The following is a 9,625-nucleotide window of genomic DNA, read 5'->3' as shown; positions in this document are numbered from 1 at the left end:
GGCGCTCCGGCCGTGTGGAGGGTCTCTGTGGCCAGGGAAGGGAGCAACCCTAGCCAGGAGGAGTTGCAGATCCACCCCGCATCCCACACCACATCGTGCCTCAGCTGCGCTCCCGAAATCACGGCACAGCCCTGCGGTGCTGGGCTGCAGCCACCCCAAGGAAATGCAAGGCTGAGGGCCAGCAGGACCTTCCTGGGGCTCGCAGAGCTGGCAGCTCAGCTCTCATACCCAGCCCCACCCAAAGGAGCACAAAACACACGGAAACCGCCCCAAAAGCCTCATTAACCGGCTGCTAAAGCTGTGTGGGGTGACAGGAGGTGGGACACAGGACAGAGCCCGGGGAGGCTCAATCCATGAGTGTCAATCCCAGCAACCACAAGTATTTCTAACCTGTTGGCAAAATTTGCTGTTTCAGGACAACACTGGCTTTGGCTCCTCTGCTGTCCTTTAACAGCCACGCTGGGGATCCTTGTTGGGAGCAGGAAGCAAAAGCCTGGCACCAGGCAGGGATACCTCGATACCGACTGCATTCAGTCAGTAAAGTTCACAGCACAGCTTCAGACAGCCCCAGACCCACATCCACAACTTCATCTAATGCCCAGCCCTCCCAGCAATGAATTTCTGCGGGAGATGTGCAGGAATAAGCTGAAACGAGCAGTCAGCTGCCAGACAGGGGCAGAGCCACATGTGGTCCCCAGCACTGTGCCTGGTGCTCCAGGTTAGGAACAGCTCCAGTTCCCTGACTGGCAAACCCCAGCCCAGCTCCTGCAGCTCCTGGGGAGAGGTAAGGATACAGCACAGCCCACTGGTTCTGGGCTCTGATCTGAGAAGCCTCAAAGGAAGCCACCTCAAAGGAATGGAGGAGGGATAAATTTTGCTGGAGGTCTGCATTAATATGTGTGCTGGAGGAGAAGGTGGCTTGCAGACCTGGCATTGCCACCAGCCACACGGCAGAGAAAGGGGCTAGCAAGGGGCTTTGCCTTCCCAGGGGGACCATGGGGAGCATGGCATGCAAGCAGCAAGACAAAAGGAGGGAAGAGCAGATTAGGATGTTTGGCATCCTACAAGGGCCTTCTGGCCCTTGGCTCCCACCAGGTCACCCCAGGACCCGTTTTGCCCTTTGGCACAGAGCATGCTGGAAGTGGGGGTATGGAATCTGCCAGCCCAGAGCTGCTCAGAGCACCCAGCAGCAGCTCAGGCAGATGCTGACTGAGGTGCAGTCAGCCCTGAGGTATCATGTCTGAAGGAGAAGGAAAGGTTGTCCTTGTTAGCTCTGTTTCTTCCTTTGCTCTCAGACATTGCCACATCCATTTATCTCTAGCTAGAGTTTAGGCAAGGGAAAGGCTTTTTCCTCTCCCTTATGTTAACAACCTTTATTTTTAAAAGGTGATTTTATTTCCTCCAGTTCCTGCTCTGCATCTGCGTGTGAGGGCTTGGTGATATGCAGTGCTGGGAGGACACCATGGCATGGATGCACAGCTCTTTATGTGCTGCAGGTACATCAGATCAGCTCCAGGGCTTAGAGTTTACCTGGGAATGGGAACCTAACACTTGGGAGTGCATCTCCTCACAGCAGAACAAATGGATAACCTGCCTGCTGTCAGGAGCAAGGAGGTTTGCAGGCAGCAGTATCAGCATTCTGTATAGCCCATTAGCTATGGCCTAGGTTTACACACACCTTCTTTTTTTCTCACAGTTAAAAAACAAAAACAAAAAAAACAACCAAGAGATCAGTATTCTGAGTAGGTTCTACTGAGGCAAAAAACCACCAAGCAACTGCAGTCTTGCAGGGGGAATACAAACAGCAGAGATCACTCTTGTATTTTCTCTCTGGCCACCTTTCACATCTCATTTGTTTTACTGCACAAACATTAATGGCACTGCAGAGCTGTTTTTAGAGGAGGAGAGGCAGCTGAGCACACATCCCTCTCACTGGCCACAAGTTTTGAGCTCTGGGGAAGGGGGACCAAAGGGTTTGATGACCACCACAAGAGCACAACACAGCAGCATCTGACTGTGTGGTGCTGTGTCCTGTCCCTCTCTTGTTCAGCTGAGCTGGTGTCCTGCCCTGCCACCACCCCAACATACAACAGGGCCATCCCCAGGGAATGTCCTCAGCTCAGGCCAGTCCTTCCAGTGTTCACAGCTGCATCCAGGTGCAGGAGATGTAGGCACAGCTCCTGTTTCACTCCACCCTGTCTAATCCAAGTGGTGTCAATCCCAGCAACCACCAGGTTTTCTAACCTGTTGGCAAAGTTTGCTGTTTCAGGACAACACTGGCTTTGCTTCCACTGCTGTCCTTTAACAGCCACGCTGGGGATCCTTGTTAGGAGCAGGAAGCAAAAGCCTGGCACCAGGCAGGGATACCTCAATGCCCTGCAGGCACAAACCCAGGGCACTGCTGAGGATCACGCTGCAAGGTGCCTTGTTTCAATCTCCTGATAGAAAATTGGATTTCTCAGCAGGGCAAGTTTTTTTCCCTCTGTCACAAGACCGAAAGAAACATTTTTCAATCAAACAAGCCTAGCAAACAACCTGCTTTCAAAAGAAGTGATTTTTCACACGCACACATGCAAACATGCACTCAGTAAGATCCAAAACTTCCACACGAGAGAAGAACTTTGTGCAGCCTGCCAGAGGGATGTTTCTCTGATCTGGTGTCATGGGAAAGCTCTGCCATGCCTATCCAACCCCCATGCAGAGCTGCAGTGTGGCCTCGTGCCCCTGGTCTCCAGGTGCCCACCAGCACTCAGGACTCAGATGCTGTTTTGACACAAATCCACTCTTGCGCACCGGTTTCGCTTCCACCTGCTGGAGCCACACCTCCCTGCCATGCCAGCCTGGCTTGTCCCTTGCCCTCAGGCTGGACAGGAGGGTTTGTGCCCTTGCCAGGCAGGGGCAGATGCAGCTGCATGCCCTGGGAACAGGGAGGTGTGAGCAGCTTTGTGTTCTAAGCACCAGCCGTGCCGAGGTTTAGCAGCCTCATTTATTCTCACCCACCACACGGGATCTCAGCAGCTTTAATTCCATGCTAATGAAGTTTTAGTAGGGAATTATTTTTATTGATCTGCCCAGAGCAAAGAGCCTGATTTTAGACCAGCTCTGTCAGCACCCCCTTCCCCACAGCTCTTTTCTTTCTTTGGGAGGGGAAAGAAGACAAAACAGCTCTGAGCTCCTTAAAAAGGTTGGCAGTCCCAAGCAGTAAGTGGATTACTTTATTGATTTTTAGCAGATCTGGGTTAGTGAGTGCTTAGCACTGCAGAACACATGCACACACAGAGCAACTTCAAGGAAACCCCTCCAGGCCCTTTCCTCAGGCAAATCAAGTGGCAGGCAATTAATTTAGGAGGCCACCATGGATTTTGGAGCATGGAGAAGTTCCAGTCCCTGCACCCAAGTCAGTCTGTGACAGACAGACTCTAGGAGCCAGCCCAGCCTCCCTTAAGCAGTACTGCAGGGCCTTACAGAGGCAGCCCCTCAGTTTCTTGTAGAATAGCACAATTCACAGCTTCAGAGTATTATATGCTTTTTATTCCCCTGCCTGTCCTCATTGTTGTGTAAAAGGAGAAGACTGCCACTGTTAATTTAGGAGGGAAAACCAGAGCCATGCTGCACCCAGATGGGATTCAGTGTAGCCACACCTGGGGGCATCGGTCAGAGCAGGACTCCTGACAAAGCAGGACTGTTCAAGCCAGCCGAGATGCTAACGCTGTGTTGGGATCCTGAGCTCACTCACTCACCTCCCAGGTAACTTTCCAAGGCCACTGTACTGTAGATAGAATCCTGAGTCTGCTGGAATAGCATCTCGAAGAACTCCTCCACCAGTATTGCTCCACCAAGCCTTTAGGATGCTGGTCTCTGGAGCCTGACTGCATAAGGGCCTACAGGGGAATAATTTTATCCCACTTTGTGCCAGAACCAGGAAAGCTGGAAAGTAAATATGGTCCCTTTTCCTTGAACTAGGAAAACCCCAAATACGTTCAAGAATTCCATCAAGCCCCACCCCATCTTTGTTCAAAGGCAAAGGCAGTCCATGGATATACTGATGCCATAGATATGACCAAATAAAAAGGTTGCAGCTCTTATAATCCCACAGCATTCATCTTCCTCCTGCCACACTGCTCCAGAGTGACAGAATTCCAGGGAAAACCCACTTCCTGTGGGGTGCTGGTGTTAGAGCTGGGGCTCCCTTCACATGGCTAATGAGGTGCAATAAGGGCTACCAGGCTGAGTGCCCTAAGAGCCGAAATGCCCATTCTCCTCCCTGCTGGCCTCAGGGTGACACAGACACCAGGTGACCTACTCAGGGCCAAAGAGGAAGTCAGTGCCAGAGCAGGGACTTGAAACTGGATTTCTCCAGGCTGGCAAAGTGGATGGAGCCAACCTCATCCATGTGTTGCACTGGTCCATGGCATTGGCCTGGGACAGGCACAAGTCACCAAAAGCAACTTGCCTGCCTGGAGGTGGAGAGGAAGGGAGCTGCTGCATCAGCCCTTCCCCATCCATCCCTGCCCCTCCTCATGCCCAGCAATAACCACAGACACCAAGCTAATGAAATTAAGCCCAGAGCCCCACCGGGCTAATGCAATTACTGACAGCAGCACATTCAAAGAGCAGCACCACGAACACACCTGCAGGAGCACAGCCTGCCCTCTCCTTCTCCCCAGGCCTTCCCTCTCTCTCCCTGAGCCCCACAGCTGCCATCCAGTGCGAGTGCCACCCCCAGGTTGTCTGGCCAGGGCCATCATCCCCAGTGCCAGGCTGCTCCAGGGAGGAAGGGCACTGCCTACCTTGCAGAAAGCACCGTGCCATGCAGCCAAGCGTAGCCTCTGAGGGCAGATTTAAAGAAGCCTGTTTAAACCTTGGGAGACCTGCAATTACCAGCACCCTAATGAGGCCCTGGACACTAATCAGCAGTGTCACTGAATCCTCTTATGCCTGCCTAAGCACCTCCAGCAGCTTTGCTGGTTGCGGAGCCCAGCTGCCCAATCCTGCAGGGAATTACCTCCTCAGACAGGCACCAGTGGTGGTGGCACTTAGGTCTTTTGACAGAGATGAAGGTAAAGCACTCCCAGGCATTTGTGCAAGGTGACAGAGATACCTGACAAGGCTTCTGCCCAGCCCAAAGGCACCTGGGCCAAGGCCACACTGGTGATGCACTGGAGTTGATGCCTTAGGATTTAGCTTTTCTATTTTTCAGATTCTGTACTGCTTTAGTGTACAACTCTAAAACCCCATAGCCTGCCAGCTACTGTTCTCCCATTTTGGTCAGACAAAACAATTCCTCTCTGGGCCTGAAACTCAAGGACACCCTATTGTCTTAGGCACCAAGAGATGTAAACAACAGTGAACTGGAGGGGCAAACTTGGAGTAAATTACTTCATTACCTGAAGCTGTAATTGGAGGATTAACCCCTGGTATGTAAACAGACCAAACTTATAACTGTAGGAAAAACTTGTGACCATTGTACATCCTGGGTATAGCCCCTTGGAGGCTTTTGACTGCCCAAGGTGTGGTGTGGTATTTTTGGGGTCCTCCGACGAAGGGAGGAAATTATGAATCTGACTCCATGTTCCTAGAAGGCTAATTTATTATTTTATTATCTATATTATATAAAAGAATACTATACTAAACTATACTAAAGAATAGAGAAAGGATACTTAAAAGGCTTAACAAGATACTAATGAAAAACTCGTGACTCTCTCCAGAGCCTCGACACAGCTGGCTGTGATTGGTCCTTAAGTTAAAACAATTCACATGAAACCAATCAAACACTGCACCTGTTGGATAAACAATCTCCAAAGCAGCAAAACATGGGAGAAGCAAATCAGATAATTATTGTTTTCATTTTTCTCTGAGGCTTCTCAGCTTCCCAGGAGACGTATCTTGGGCAAAGGGATTTTTCAGAAAATATGATGGCGACAGGGTAGCTAGAGAAGGCCTTCAATAAATTCCCACTTTTATTCTCTTAATCTTTCCCAGCCTCTCTTCTTGGTGGCCACTCTGAGGCATCAGGCTGAACAAACATTGCTAAACCAGCAGAGATATTCCCATGCTGCCACTCCCTGAGATGCAAAGGGCAGATTTAGGCCTGTCAGCTGTACCCATCGAGCCAAGGGGATGCTCCAGGAGAGGTTGGAGCCCCCGGGTGAGGCTGGCAGGTGGCCCCGTGGCACTGCTGGCCATGGCTGGCGGGGCGACAGGCAGCTCTGCCTCTGTTGGAGCTCCCTGCTCCAACAATGCACTTTTCAATATCATGAGGGCAGCAAAAACAACAGGTCCACTATAACCATGAGATATCCTGAGGCAGAAAATCCATTGGGAGCCCAGCTAGAGAGAGCAGAGTCAATTAGACACTTTCTGGGGCGTCAAGCTGCCAACAATCCCGGCCTTTGTGCCAGTGAAGAATCACTGCCTATGTGCTTCCCAGAGACTCCCCCTTGCCCCAGTAGAAAGGTCAGCAGCGTCATGGAAAAGCATGCAGCAAAGTATTCCTGTGAAGGTGGATCCGAAGAAGTGGCCATTTGGATCCTCTGGAAAATAATGCTTTGTCAAAAGTATGGGCTGTTTTGGGTTGGGAATTTTTTTTTTGCAGGGGAATGAGCGAGCCCGTGATGCAGGGGATTTGTGCTGCAGCACAAAGGGGTTTGGGCATGCATTTTTTGATGAAGCAGGGGTGGGGTTGAGAGGGTGGAAGCTCAGAATTTGGAAGTTCACAGCTCCCTCCTTGCTTTCAGATAGGTCACTCCAACTTTTTACCTTTCCTGGAATAAAGATCAGAGAGACAAGAAAGGAACGACAGCATTCCAACTGGGAGAGTCCCCCATTCCTCTCACTTCAAGGAAGGCACCTTATTTCTCTTGTCCATGGTACAGGACAGCAAACTGTGCTGTAAAACCAGGATTCCAGGCTGGATGAGCACTGAATGAAGTGGAGATTTCTATGTGCAAGTGCTGAAGTCGCTCAGATCCAAAAGCAGGTCTCTGACAAAAGGGCCTTGTGTCCAGAAAAGATTTTGTTGGGAAAAGAGCACTCAGCTGTTAAGCTCACCTTGACAGTCATTTGATGTTCTGCAAGGGATATTCAAAGGACATGTGAAGACAGGTTCCCTTGATACCTCCTTGATACCACCCTCCAAGCAAACTCTCCACTCAGAACACCTGAGAACATACAGGTTGTCATCTAAACACAAGCCCATCTTTAACCCTGTTGTTCACATGATATGAAGCGGAGATTTCTGCAAAATGCCTGAAAACAGTTAGGTCATCTTTCTTCAAAGAAAACTACACCCTGACCAGGATTTCCTCATCTGCTGAAAAAAAAAAAAAAAAAAAAAAAAACCAAAAAACAAAAAACCAACCAAAAAACCAGGGTTCTCAGAGAAATCTTGAAAGACACAGCCCATGCAATTTCCCAGTTTTCCCACAGCAGCCATTTTTCAGACAAAGCATCTCAACAGAAGATGTTCCTTGTCCAGGTTAACCCTCCATTATTGCTTGTAGGGACAAGTACTTAAAAAAAATTAAAAAGGTAACCCTCAGTCACAAATAATTTCTGATTTAGAGGCTTCTTTGCCTACCTAGGAACAAACTACCTGAGTGAAACTTGGTCCTCATACCTATCTCTACAAAACTTCTGGAAAACTGTCAACCCCTTTCCCCACCCCCCACCCTTAATCCTGCTTTATTCTTTTGCTGGGAAACCTGGATTTCTGTGAGCAGACTTGTTGGCCAGAGGCTGAGCTGGTGACACACAAGGCATCTGCTGGACCTTGCAGGGCTCAGGGAAGGTCTTGTCACAGCAGTGCCCTGCTGAGGGCCACCAAGGGCTCCCACCTGCATCCTCCCTGGCAGGTGGCACAGCCTGCTGTGCAGCTGGGGGGCTTTTTTTGCTGCTCTCATGCTGTGCATCCCCACGTTGATGCTTTTACATTTCCTCCTGCTTCAGCAAGTGCAAAACTCCGGAGACAACCTGTCAATCTCCATCACGTCCAGCTGCCTCAGATGGTCTATTTATACCTGACAGGACAACGTGGCCATCCTGGAGTTCAAGGGAACAGGAGTTATTTCTGCTTGGAGTAGCTCCTTTCTCAGAGGAGGAAGGCTGGAGGCATCCAAGAGGAACAGCTTCACATCAAGGGCTAGCACCGGTACCTTCATGGCTGAGGGCACAGCCATGGGTCCCCAAGGTCCCAGCCACAGCAGGCAGGCCCCAAAAGCCCAGAAGGTTGATATCTATCATAAGACATCTAATCCCAGGTCCCTCTGGGTCCTGGCATGGGAGAGGGGAGCTCAGCAGGTACTTTTGGATTTCTGATTCATGTTCTCTCCAAGAAAGGCCACAGCTTCAAGCTTGTTTGTCACCATGATATTTTCTGAAAAATCCTCTTTGTTCAGGATTCTTCTCCTGGGAAGCTGAGAAGCCTCAGAGAAATAGGAAAACAATAATTATCTCATTTGCTTCTCCTGTGTTTTGCTGCTTTGGAATGTGGTTGGAGATTGTTTACCCAACATGTGAATTATTTTGACTTAATGACCAATCGCAGTCAGGCTGTGTCAGACTCTGGAAGGGGTCATGGGTTTTCATTATCATTCTTTGTAGCCTTCTGTCTGTATCCTTTCTCTATTTAGTATAGTTTTAGTGCAGTATTCTTTAATATAATATAGATCATAGAATAATAAATTAGCCTTCTAAGAACATGGAGTCAGATTCTCAATTCCTCCTCCATCTGGGGAACCCTGAAAATACCACACTTGTTCACACTGGGTTTCTGCACTGAACTCTGCCTGGATCAGATGTGAGCCTCTGACTGCACACTGTCAAATTAAAGCCACAGCGAGGGCTCCAGCTTTCTCTGAATCACTCCTGTCTCTCCTCACATGTCTCCAGCAGAGTCTGCTCTCTGGCAGATCTGGTCCAGGATAAAGCCTGCCTTATCAAATTGACCCTATTACAATAATTTGAAAAGATCTGAGGAAGGAGAGGGCATTTTTGCCAAATTAGCACTATGGATCGCATGGCCACAGAGCTTTAAATCTGGACCAAGGGCCCAAGAGTCACATCCACCGAATCACCATGGCACAGCTCCAGTCAGCACTTCTCAGGCAGCTGTCTTTGGAGTTTAGTCCTTGCTCCAGTCACTGAGGCATTTCCTGTTAGCCACAGTGGGAAGCTGCCTCTCTCACAGGATTCCTGGAGCTCCTCAGACAGCTCACCTGGATCCCACCTCCACTTCACTTCTGCAGGTGCCATTGGCACATTTAACCCTTTTTACAGTAGATTTCTTCCTGTCCATTGGATTCCCTGAGAGTAGGGAAGGAAATCAAATACCACTAAAACCCAAATGTGTCCTCAAGGAGGGAGAGGCAGGCTTTTTAAGGCTTTGCTGTCTCCTCTCATGAAGAAAGCTCTCCTGTTTCTGTAATGACACAGGATTCCTGGGAATGGGTCTCCTGAACTCCAATCAGGAATTCAAGGCAAGCCTCGGAACAAGTTTCCATTGCTCCAAATACCCCAATCCAGCAACCCTGACCATGCAAGCCCCCAGCTCACACCTGTGATGCCTCTGTGTCATCACGGAATAAAAGCCCCACACCACAGCCCCCCAGCCAGTAAACCAGAGCCC

Source organism: Haemorhous mexicanus, chromosome 9 (genome assembly GCF_027477595.1).
Source record: "Haemorhous mexicanus isolate bHaeMex1 chromosome 9, bHaeMex1.pri, whole genome shotgun sequence".
Taxonomy (NCBI): Eukaryota; Metazoa; Chordata; class Aves; order Passeriformes; family Fringillidae; genus Haemorhous; species Haemorhous mexicanus.
This window is presented reverse-complemented; position numbering follows the sequence as displayed.